Genomic DNA, 13,593 nt, shown 5'->3' on the forward strand with positions numbered 1-13,593 from the left:
TTTTTGTAGTGCATGCTAACAGACCCCAAACACTCAGTTCTGTGTCAAATACCACTGGTATGTGTTTTTCATCTTATGAGGTTCTTGTGACATTAAATGCATCCCTGAAAATTTGTTTAAAATGTTGTTGTTGTTTTTTTTTTTAAAAGAAAAGTACATTTCAAAGAAGTTCCAACATTTTTCATGAGTTCAAAATACTTCAAGTTGATTTTCGGGGAAGGTGTATGATTCCTTAAAGATTCTATTTTTTTTTTTTTTTTTTTTGGAGTACAAATATCTAAGACATTGATTAAACTATTAGCACTGTAAACGTCTGTGAAATATGATCATATTTCTGCTCTTAGAATTCAAAACAAAAGCAAAAACACACTTTAAATTAATTTGATTACTCTTCATCAGATAAAGGTCAGTTTGTGGAAACGATCTTAGATGCATTTTGATCAGCTCCATCTCAGGGAAGTAATAACTAAAGGGGTCATTTCTCATTAACAATGGTTTTGCTCTGGGCTTATTCAGAGCGCTGCCTGCAGAGATTTTGGTAACGAGCATGAGGACTCTGTTAGCCCAGCTCTCCAGCAGAGTGGCACATAGATGACTTTGCCACAAAAACCCTTGGGGTCCTGCTGCCCAGCCTGGCTTCATTAGCAGAGTTAACCTTCAAAATGTGCTGCTGCCGCCTGCTCTGCCCTCAGGTCTGTTATGGCTGTGAGGAAGTAGGAGTGAGACATGTGTCAAATATACTGTCAACACGTTAACCGGGAACAGGTTGGACAGAGTGGCAGTCCAGAGTCCTGCTGCAAAAAGTTTGGTAAATTGTACAGGAAGTTGAAAATCTTTCTTTCAAATAAATGTCCCTTCCATCTGTATGAAAGTGACAAAGTGAGAGACAGACTTTTATTTGATGAGGGTCAACTAAGTCGGGACCCATATGAGCAGCAGCAGAAGCCTAATACACAACATCCAGTATATAGGATATCTTTGTATGGTGACAGACCAGCAGTCTCTAATCACAGTTTCACACTTCATGTTTAGGATTAGGTGTGTATATTCAGACAATGTGCAACATAGCATGGATGATATCATATGAAGGAAAAACATAGCTAAGTATAAAGGAGCGTACACTCAGTAACCATGATGCTCCCTGTACATCTTGCACTGGTTTACCTTCCCTGAAGACCACACTTTCAGATATATGGGTAGTATTATATGACCTGAAAGAAACTCAAAGGAGCTGTGGAATTTGTCAACATGTATATGCAGTGAAGCCAGAACACAGGGGCTGGACTGAATCAGCCTTTTGGAGTCACAGTTTATTAAACAGAAAGAAGACCAGCACTGAATTTAAGTCTTACCAGTCACTTGCATAGAGTGGGCTGTCTATTATTGCTGTACAATGTGCTTTAAATGTTTTAAACATTATTATTATTTTGCGATATTATTTTTCGCTTTATGATAAGTCTTCATTGTTCCAGGAAAAAACTTAATTAAAAAATACAGCATGATCTTAGGTAAGACCAGCTCAGCCTGCTCCCAAACCTTCTTCTTCTTCATTTCCTCTCCACAACACCCTTTTGCTCTGTGTGAGGCTGTTTCACACCTCCCTTCTACTGGCCAAAGGCCTGATGAGGTCCAGATGTGGTGCAGATGAGGTCCACATTTGACGTAGTGACCTGAGAAGAGCTGTTGACTCCAGGTGCTCCATCAAACTTCTATAAGTTCTGCTCAGATTGCTGTGCTGACATAAAGGTGCATGTCCCGCCACAGCTTCAGTGTTTTAATTTTATTAAAATAGATTTGATAGAAATTTCAAATCCATTATTTTACATTTATGACGAGATTTAATCAAAAAGCCTCTGATTTTTAATTGTGGTCAGGATATATGTACTCTGTGTGCACATGCCAAATAATGTGCTGTATCAGATGATTGACTTTGCACTTTGTTGCCTCAGTAGCAAAATAAACTAGTGTATGATGGATGTGATTCGTTTGTTTAGAAGTTTATCTGTCAATAAGTACATCATGAAGCATTTAAACAGAACAAGTTATTCACTCATATTTATCATATGGCGCTTATTGCAGGACAGCTTTTTATAAGAGCTGCTGCTAACATGTAAGGCTACATTTCGCATTCTCGAAAAAGAAGAAAAAAATCCCCTCAGCACAGTCCTATGAACCTGTTAATGATTGTTTTACTATTTAATTAAAGTAATAGATCAAAAGGTATTGTTACAGATGTTATTTGACAGTTTCTAGGCTTCCATGTTCACAGATGCCTTGATAGGACAAGCATGTTGGTGTGTGCTCACGTGTGCATAAATCTGTGTGAGAACAGGTTACGACGTTACCGTGCATAAACTGTGACAGTGGTACGGTGCAGGCAAAGCTCATTCTCAGGGGGAAAGCCTCCCTTTTGGCAACAGCTGCATGATGTCAGCTGTCGAGCAGAGATTGGGCAGATGTAGTGATCTGAAGTATGCTGGAGCTTAAGCTTGTCATCCACAGAGAAATCAGAAATGTTAAGCGGGCGTACAGCAGTGCAGCGTTTTAGGTTAAACCTCTTCTCTGACTTTGAGACAGGGACATAACTTTTATTTATCTGTGATGCAATTGCTTTGCATGTTTTTGCCAATGTTTAATTTGCTCTGTTATCAGTCAGAAAAACTGACATTTTTATGTGATTGCCTAGAGCTTAGCCTTATTATGCACAAAATAATAAATCATAAAAACAATGTGCATCTACTGCAAAAGAAAGCAAATATGGCAAACTAAGTATACCAAGCGCTAGCTATGCTGAATATTAGAGGTAATGAAAAAGTGTGGCTTTAGTTTTTGCAATAAAGTTTGTCATAGATGTGGTAAGAGCACGTAAGTAATGCAGGTATGCAAATGGGAAAAGTATGTTTATGCATTCTGAATATAAACACTGTTAGTACAAATAATGGAAAGAAATTATCTCTGTTATCTAACACTCCCTAAGCTACAAAATAGCACTATGAATGGATAGAATTAGGCTTATCATGCTATTTGTAGCTCAAGCCGTGAGATTTTATCCATATCAAATGTGATGTTACTGCAATACTTTACGTTGTAACAAGTCACACACAACAGTGGTTTGACAGTGATTAATTGGTAAGTATATATGATTATATTATGACTTTATGATTGGGCTGTGCTAGTCTCCTGGTTTCCCAGCTGTATGCCTGATGCTTCTTTGGCCTTACAGCAAATGGCCCCTCATACGGAAAGCAGAGGCACATGTGTTGCTCTTACACACAATATAAGAGAAAAAATACATGACCTATTTCCTTTGTGACAAAAAATGAAAAACAAAAGAGCTGTAGTACAGCTTTATAGTATTATCTGCATCATTTATTTAACAGCACACCACTGACAACATTGGATATACTTACATTCATCACATAACTTATTATAAAACCCTCAAAGTGCATCAGATTACGTCTTTAATCACTTTTTAGCAAAATGCACTGTAGTAGGCTTTCTCAGCGCTGTCTCTAATAACAAAGTTTGTATTGTGACTGAACCCCCACAGAATACAGGTACACCAGAGACACCAGAGGAGCAGGGAAGACAAAAAAGTACTGCTAATTATTGGCTGTCACAGGACACAGAGATGATGAATAACGATTACAGATGGCATAAATTGCTGTGTAATTTCATATGCTATAGGCATTTTCATTTGGAGCAGGACTCCTCTTGTACTGTCTGACAGATGATATTCAAATAGAAGGCGAGGCCAGAGGAATAGCATGCCGTTGTTGAACCATTTGATATGCCGTGGCTATATAATGGTCCTGGCAAGATGCAGAACAGAAGATCAAACACCTTCTTAGATTTCAGGAGAACACAGTGTAACACAAAACAAGCTCAAGACATGCGTCATTGTGCTCTGGTGGGCGTGTTTGCATTGTAGGATACGATATTAGAAACTACGGAGGAATTTTATGGTGATGGTTGATTTTCAAGTGAAGAGAAACAGGCGTTCGTTGGTGCTGATCGGTCCAATAAGCTCACACACTATCCACAATAAGGCTTCATCGAGTTTTCTTATTTGATTTATGCATGAACAGCTGCAGGAGTGGAAGTCACGCCAACCGGGCCTGGCACAAAGGTGGAGCTCTCCTTCAGCCACTCCAGATACGTTCTGATGATCTATGAAGGTGATTAGGCTCACGTCAAAGAAAACACTCTGGGAGTAACTAGGAACTGTAGCTTGTTGGAAGTCACCCAGGCACAGACAACTAATGTTCTCTGTGTTCCTGAATCGTGAGCCCCCGATTTTCTGGCAACGAGCACACTGCGAGTATGTCATAAGGTTTTTGTCAGGGTTCAGAGACACCAGTTGGCCTAACATGCAGAATTGTACAATGGCTGTGAGAATGACCACATCTGATTTTACTTTAATTTGAATTATGCTGTAACATGTCATTTTTACACATAATACAGGCAGGAAACATTATTTGCAAAGGAAAAAAACACAAAAAAGTAAAAGAAATCTGCTGTATACTATGCCCTGTATTTCTTTTAAGTAGAAAAAGCTTGGTTGTCTTTGTTGGTTTGGTATGGTAGCACTGTCAGTGTAAGCTACAATTCTAATAGACTTGAATTGGATTAATTGTGTGATTATGTTCACATCACTGATAAACACAGGTAAGGGCAACACCTTCTCACCCTTGGTCATGACTTAAGCACTAGCAATATTAATACTAAGTAATTATCATGTGAAAAAACGGAAATGGTAATAGCAGAGCTAGATGAAAACTAAGTGACTAATAAATGAGAAATTCTGCTAAAAATTAAGACAATTCTTTGAAATGACCATTAAGAAGTTTAATTTAAAACCATAAACATGATCCTCGCTGCTGTACCAGAGAAAAAGTATTACTAAAAAATTGGAAATTAATCCTCTGGGCAAAATGAATGTGTTTATTCTACTTAATACCATCTAAGCCAATTCTCCTAAGCTCCCATCACGCAGGCCTAGAGACCGATCAGCGACGCCCCTATTTGCCCAAAATTCTCCCAGCCTGTGTGGCTGGTTTCTATTCATCATGCTACAAAGTGAAAACTTATAAAGCTTCCAATATCCTAATGGCTTAATGGGTCATGAATTATCCTACATCTTAATCTAATCATAGTGCATTCATGGTTGATAACAGATTCCTTTGATATCTTGAATAGCAACAGTGTAGCATTTGTGTATTTTGCTTACATGAAATTTGCAGTAGAAGTTGAGCCAAAGTCAGCTTTACTGTGATTCCTGCCATATGCACAGGGCACGCACAGAAATATCTTTGCCCTGTGACTAACAGTGTGAGAACAGATAAATGCAGAGTTTAATAAAAAGAAAACTATGCGTTAACCCAAGTACAAAAAGAAAGCGCAGTGGGGGGATTAAAAATATCTGAAACTTTTATGGACTTTTGTGCTTGAATGATTCATTGGTTCGTGTTAAGTCGCTCATCAATAAGAGCAACAAATAATTTCCGGAAAATGGTCAGGTACAAGACCTGGACTGGAAATGAGTTAAAAAGCAGAGAAACACTGGAGAACTATTGCTCTAACAACCTGGAAGCAAAACACAAAGACATTAGGGGTGGCTCAGGACTTGCACACACAGGTTCAGGAAAAGATATTACACAATTTCCTTAGGGATTAATAAAGTATTCTGATTCTGATATTACAGTCTGTATAGAGTAGTTATTATTGTGCATGCTACATGAGATGTGACTAAGATGTACTGTAATATAGGTATTCAGCTGAAAATTTTAAATTAAGGTTGTCTTGATGACAAAGGACATGCATGATGGTGCATCTATGTCTGCATCACTGCACTGTATTCTGGTTATGCTGCAAAGGAGGCTCTTTTGTGCTGTTAAACTTTTTGCTTGTGTCAAAAAGTTAAGCTTAAAAAATATATGGAAGCACAGAAGGCAAGAGTCCCTGTACTGACGCTAATTAGGGAGCAAAAGAACTGCAGGAAGACCGAAAAAGTCTGAGATTTCAAAGGTAAGAATCTGAGATCAAATGCAGGGGCGACTGAAGCAACTTGAAAGAAGCTTTCAGTGCACTTATTGATTTGCATGCAGATATACTGAGCAAAGATATATAGAGGAGTAAAAAAAGTTAGGACTAAATAGAAAAAGGCATTTTACTTATCTTTGGCTGTGTTTTGGAAGGGTAATATAATATGTGAGGATTTTGATAGAATAAGTAAATAAAATTATACATTTTAATCACACTACAGATCATCTGAGTAACTAAAGAAACAAAATACCTATGTTGTCATCAGAAACTCAGTCTTTTTTATTCTTCAGTAAAAGAATAAAGTAAAGACTTTAAAAAAAAAAAAACGAGGTTCATTATCAGGCTTTCAGAGAAAGACTAACAAAAAGGTAGAGCAAAATCACCTAACAAACGCTGCAGATACATGCTACACCTGAGCTTTAACAGGCAGCCATTAAGACACACACATTACAGCACTCCTGTCTTTGCTTGCACACCTACACAGTATTCAGGGAGCGGCCGACCCAAGTGGCTGTGTTGTTGTCAGTATTGTCTCCGGGGAGGTGGAAGTGGTTCAGGTTGAGGCTTTCTCAGCTGTCAGTGAGTGTGCGAGGCACTTACATGCATAAAAGCAAGGGAATGAAAGGCTGGTAGGTAGATGAAGTCATCTTAAACATAAAGGGTTGTAGATGCAGTTTGGAGATTTACATAAGGAGGCATTTAACTGACATGATTAGGCACTTTACAGCCTTGCTGTATTGTGTTGTTTGAGGTCTGCGCTACAGAAAGAGACAAAATGATTTATTGCCTCCATTTGTCATCCAATGGCCCTTCAGGACTCTAAGTAAAGACAAATTACATTAACAAGACACAGAAGCCCTCCTGTGCTCAGATTTGTCATAGAAATGGTGTTTCTTTCAATCCACTGTCTTCTATAGTTCAATATAAAATTGCATATGATGGCTCCTCATTTCTAACAGAGCAGCAAATTGTACTCCTGATAGTCAACATGAACACTGAGCCCGCTCTGGTTTTCGAACCTCATCGCGTCTAGTAGATTACCACAAATTGAGACCTACGTATTAGAGTGGAAATCAAGAAGAGTGAATGAGAATGCCTGAGCTCAGATTGTAGATAATAACATTTGCATGTTTCCCACCAGCTCCATCCATTCTCATTTATGTAAGAGCATAGGCAACATTACAGACTGCTATAATCCCTCAAAGCTGACAGTCATGATGTGGCAGGTAATGTTACTGTACTGGTTTGTGCCTCCAGGACAATGAATGATTTGTACAGTCGTTTTCCTTCCAGAAATTGGCACAAGCACAGGTGATTGTGTTTCAACAAAGCTGTTGTATAGAAATGCCACGAATGTTGTAAAGCCAAGAACAGTAATGGAAATATCCTGCAGCCAGCTTAGCATAGATCAAGTTGGGGGGAATGAGAAAAAGCAGCAGCACTGCGTCTCCATCTGTTGTACAACACTTTGCTGATCATGTTATCAGTTGGAGAAAGCTAATGTAAACCTACTGCTGATGAAACTAACCATGTGTCCTCTGGTTTCCTCCATAGAGGGAAGACTAAGTAGAACTGTAGTTTGGGGTAAAGAGCTGGTGTTGCGAGCACCTTTCAGCACCTTCTGATTCAGTGCACATTTACAGGGCCCCAAAACACAGGTAGGCTGAGGAGCAAAGCCATGTTTCTGTCATCGGGGGTCTGCAACCTGGATCTTTGCTTCAGCAGTTCCAGTGCATACGTACTATGTAAAAGCCTAAAAAAAATTACACGTATAGTAGCAGCAGGGGATTGTCATTCTCACCTACAAGGTTTCAGAGATATGTTGAAGAAGCTTTATTTGGTATGTGGTAAAATAGCAGACAGGGCATCCAGAGGAGGGGTGAGTCTGTGAGCGCCCACTGTAATGTTTGGCAGTGGACTTCAGGCATACAAAATGAATGTAGTGGTCTTGATTGAACATGCTGCAAGTATATTTAGCCTGTCTTGAACATGGACTACTTTTTTCTCAGAGTGCAATTTACTAAAAGAGCTCACGCAACATTTATAACGTGGGAGAGTCTGACCTGTCTGGAACGTGCAGCAACAGTGTGAAATACAAACATGGTAAATCATACCTGTTAGACAAAGTGACTAGCAGGTTAATTCTCAAACTGCAAGAAAGAAAGAAAGAAAGAAATGAAGGAAGGAAAGAAAGAAAGAAAGAAAGAAAGAAAGAAAGAAAGAAAGAAAGAAAGAAAGAAAGAAAGAAAGAAAGAAAGAAAGAAAAGGAAGCTGCGTTATGATGTGTGTTTTTCCCCTTGTGGCAGCATAAGTTTATACATTAACTGTAATTTTGCTGCAAGTGTGCATCACTGCAACTGTATAGCACATTAATTCAGATGAAGAGGGAACTTAATGGAGTTGTGTGTGTGCGAGAAGGAGATAATATAGAGAACGCTACTAATATGGTGTCAGAATGGACTACTAGTAGTAAAACTGTCGTGCACAGTATAGTAGTAATGGCTGATTGCACTGACAGCTATTTCCACTTACTGTGAATAGCAATAATAAACTGAGGCAGGGAACTGACCTGAAACAATCCATATGCTAAGCTCATTAAACATATTCCCAAGTGCAATCATTATTATAGCAACATCCTGACAACATTATTGCCAGGTATGGCCATAACAAATGAAAAAATCATCATATTGACATTAGTTATAATAGGGTGTAGGGCCAACTTTCCAGTCAGCTAATAAATTATATTATTTTTTCCACCCCAGGCCTCAAGTTGCCCTCAGCCCTTTGCTCACTCAAGCTGATATTATATTAAAAATTAAACAGGACATTAATAATATACAAAGATGAAAATATAAATATCTGAGTGCCTGGACTTGATGACCATGAGGAACCTTATTAGTCACACAGAATTTGAAACCAAGGAAGGGCCAGCTCACTTGAATCCTTAAAGACTTCTTACCGCTTGTCTTACCTAGCTTTGGAGTTTTATTCTTTACTTGCATTTTAGTAAACTTGTAGATTTTTTTTAGGTTAGCAAGTAACTGAAATAATGGTAGCTTTAAGTTTTGATAAAAACCATTGGGGGAAGTATTTTATGGAAATCATGTGAAAGAATTTATTCATTAAAAAAAGCACTTGTCTGGGAAAAAGCTCTTTTCAGTGATATATGGGTACATACTACTCCACACTGTAATTATGAATCTCATTAAAATGCTGTGTACAGGCACACTGTCAGGTACACCTTTTTAACTTCTTGTTAATACTTAACCAGCCAGTCGCATGGCAGCAGCTGAATACAGTGAGTCATGTAGACATGGCCGAGACGACTTGCTGATTTTCAAACTGAGCATCAGAATGGGGAAGAACTTTTACATGACTTTGAATGTGGCATTGTTTCTGGACTGGTCTGAGTATTTTAGAAGCTGCTGATGTCTTGGGTTTGATCTTCTAGATATCAGATGTTATCTCTGATCTCTAGGGTTTAGAGAACTCGTGTCAGCTAACAGGAAACTGGGGCTACAATTGGCACAGGCAAAATTGGACAGCAGAAGATTAGAAAAACAGTGAATCGATGAGTCTTAATTTCTTCTGTAAAATTTGGATGGAGGGTCAGAATTTGTTGTAATCAGCATGAAAGCATTTATCCTGCCTCAACCCAAAAATACCAGCTGATCTTTGTTTGAGTCTACCTGAGTATTGACCACAAAATTCCCTTTATGACCAGCGTACTCGTCTTCTGACAGCTGCTTCCAGCAGGATAACACACCATGACCACACCACAAAGCTCAGAACATCCTAAACTGGTTTCTTGAACATTACAACAAATTCATTGTACTCAAATAGCCTCCACAGTCACCAGATCTCAGTCCAACACCTTTAGGATGTGACAGAATGAAAGAATTGCATCATGGATGTGCAGCCAACAAGTTTTGGTTTTATTTAAGGCTTGACTTCCCATGAGGAACGGAAGAAGGCTTTGTGCTGAAACAAGACAATTCTTCCAGTAGATGAGTTGAATTTTTCTTAATTTTGTCCTGCTTTGAGTATTTTTCCTCTTAAGTACTCAGGTGACTGGTGAAATAGGTTAAAGAAGTCACCTCTTAACATGTAATAGCCACACTAATGCACCTTATGAGACAAGACATGAGTTAAAGATGTTTCGACATATGGTAGCACCTGAGGACAGACGAAGAAACCCTCAGCATGTAAATCTAATCTTGTGAGGACTGAACATACAATTAGATAATTACTTTTTTATTGCTTTTGTGGTGAGGGGATTATTCTGCTGCCTGCAGCTAATATAGACACTTCCTTATTATGCACATTCAGCTTTCATATAAGAACCCTCCTGATCCCCACCCCCAATGCAATTAACATAAATTCTCATATGGTTAGTGTGTTCACGAGCACATTGTTGGTCAAGATAAAAAACAATAGTTAGGAAAGATACTCACAAGATCATCATGTTGTCCTTTACCATTAGGTTTGCCAATCCATTCGGCACACAATTTTATAACAGAGTTTTAATTTGAAACCATGTAAAACAAAACAAAACAAAACAGCAACACAAAACAAAAAAACAGAGGATTTAAGGCTTTTTGCTTATTTATCCCCCCCCCCCCCCCCCCGTTTCTTTTAATCAAATTCATCCACACTACCTCAGGCAATGAAATTAAGTTTAACTGTCAGGAGACAATAGTGAGTCACAGAGCATTCAAATCAACTGCCACTCTTGATGATGATTAATATAAAAATGACGCAGGGCTACTTTTGACTTTTTGAATCACATCTGAATCTGAATCGCTCAGATGAGCTTCGTAAATCTCGTACAGTCCTCCCAAGCAGTGTCAATGCAGAGTGCGCCTAGAAAAGCAACGTGGCAAGAAAGATGAGAACCGCTTATGCCAAAACCTCCTGAGTGATAATTAAATGAGACAACTGTAAATTACACAAAACTTGGAAGAGAAGTCAAAACAGGCTGTGAAAATAGAGGGAAATGTTCCAACTGGTTGTTTTCTGTATTAATTTAGTGCTATCACTTCTGTCATTTCTCTGTCAGTTGGAGTTGGAGTGCAGGATCATGACATCATTTCCAAATGTCTGTAATGTTCTGGGTCTCGTTCTGCTCTGAGCAAGGGTCCAACATTTCTCAGCATGAGCCGCGCTCTGAAGGATGTCCCACAACTCGCAATTATGAGGACATTTTCAAGATAATGTTGTGGATTAACAATCAATAACAGACAATTTTCCAACTTACACTTGAAAGACCAAACCAGATGGGGAAACTGCTCAGACAAAAATGAGTTTCCTATGAACTTGCAGTGGTTTAGTTTCTTTGTTTGCACGGTGACTACAGACACATGCTACTCCTTAAGGGACTCTTTCTGTGTGGGATATGCTTTTGATCATTTGTCATAACGGACAGAGACGAGATCTGAGATGACCACACAGTCATCCTACATGTTACCATATTGTAAATCCATTCCATCTTTAATAATGCTATGTGAGTTATGTTTCTGGGGCTCTTTGAAGAGGGAAAAGCAAAATGGAAAAACAAAGTGATGTGCTGTGAATTACCTTTCGATGCAAGGGTGTAAATACCGGGGCAGAAAAATTAGCAAAATGTAAATATATCCAATTTTTTAGCATCTTTTTGCATTTAGAATATTTCCACATCTGCAACAGTTTAGTGTCAGACCACCAATAAAAGCAACCAAATGATGTTTCTCCCTCCTCTTCTCACCCCTGTAGTCTGACAGCACATTTCAACATCTGAGAATCCTGCTGACTGTATCTTCTTGTGCCGTGTCCCCAGACTGCGGCTCCACCTGCCTGCTGCTAAAAGGCGTCAAGCTGGGATAATTGGCCTCCCTGTCCACTTTTTACTGCCATCCACAATGTCTGAAAGCTCTCCTTCACACGCACACGGGGGATACTAACGTGACAGTTCCCCCTACGCTACCTCTCTATTTGGCCTCTCATCCTCACAGACTAACTGCACATTAATTTTCATTCCGTAGACCATTAGGACTGGATAATGATGGCATCTGTCACTGGAAGCTGGGGGTGTCTTTGGGGTCTTATGACAGAATTGAGAAAAGAGAAATGGAAATCAGTCCACAAAAAAATGAAAATGGCCACAGATACCTTCTCAAAACGCCTCCCTTTAGCCCTTTGGGACAGTGAGGGGAGATAAAATGCAAGATAATCCCTCACCCAGTGTATTTATTTCAGTGCATGAATCACAGTATAAACACCTACTGACATTGTTGACACTGTTATACAATAATATTATACAGGATCTGGACTGAATGGTAAAAGCAGCATTTTCAAATTTCCTAAATTTCTACTCTGACTGTACAATCGCACATTTTATTTAACTTGTAGTTTACAGGTCTAAAAATGATGTCACCGAAGAACATGAAACCCAAATCAATAGGAATCTTGGAAATAAAACTGCTATTTACATGGAAATACAACGGTCATGGCTCCTACTCTGCTAAATCTGTTGCCCTCAAAATGTATTCATTTGATTGATGCCTGAAGATACAGTGACCTACGATTAAATCAGAATACAAGTTAATTTAAACATACCAGCAGGCTAGCAGGGTAGAAAAATCCCTGAAAATATGGAAGTAATTTTAGGACCTCTCAGTGTATGAATATATGATCAAATGCTTGATTTTATCTGACACATAAGCTGTCCCTTTCCCCAAGGACAGAGACTTACAGTGACCACAAAAATGCTTTAAAAGCAAAGGGCTGCACAGTACATGCTTTTGTTATGGTAGTGTACGTTCTTCATCTTTACATTGTATTTTGCTAAAATATAATTTCATTTTAGGTTATTTTGTATATCGTGGAGCATAAAGATTGTTTTGCTGCATAAAATGTGACATTTGAGCAAACGTATTACATAATATGCAGTAAACATTTCATACAATTTCCCCCTTCGTAATAACTTGGTATGTGGGAAATCCTGATAGCTGTCACATTATATTACTGTTAGTCTACATTTGGTAGATTAAGCAAAACAGAAAAGTTGTCAAGCTGCACACATTAAAGAAAGCAAATTAGGAGTACAAATAAAGACCTACTGCTTTGTTTTCGGAACACAAAAGGGCAACGGAGGCTTTAATTTGACTCCACATTTGTACAGATGTTTCTGCAGAGTGGCGATGAAAACTGTATTTTTAAAAAAGTGTTTCTGTAGTATTATTATTATTATTTTAATTGCCGGGCAAAAATGAGCGTAAAATAAACCAAAAAAAAACCCCCCCAAAAACACCTGATGTTTTTGTTTCCAAGTAACAAAATCAGGTTTACACTTAACTATGTGGATTTGTAAGTTTAATTGTATCTACTTTACCTGCTGGTTGTTAAGATACGGGTGCAAAAACAAACGATTAATTCTTCCAGTTAGGCAAGTTATGGCCCTAAACTAAGCATAAAGTAAAAGGCATGACTGCTCTTGCACACGTGATAGGATGTTGGCTCCCTCCTGCTGTATCTGTTGTTTGTCACACTGATTACAGCTCCTCACGCTCC

Source organism: Aulonocara sp. 'chitande type north' Nkhata Bay, linkage group LG5 (assembly GCF_057382095.1).
Source record: "Aulonocara sp. 'chitande type north' Nkhata Bay isolate Kocher_YH1m ecotype deep benthic linkage group LG5, A_spYH_male_GT1.1, whole genome shotgun sequence".
Classification (NCBI taxonomy): domain Eukaryota; kingdom Metazoa; phylum Chordata; class Actinopteri; order Cichliformes; family Cichlidae; genus Aulonocara; species Aulonocara sp. 'chitande type north' Nkhata Bay.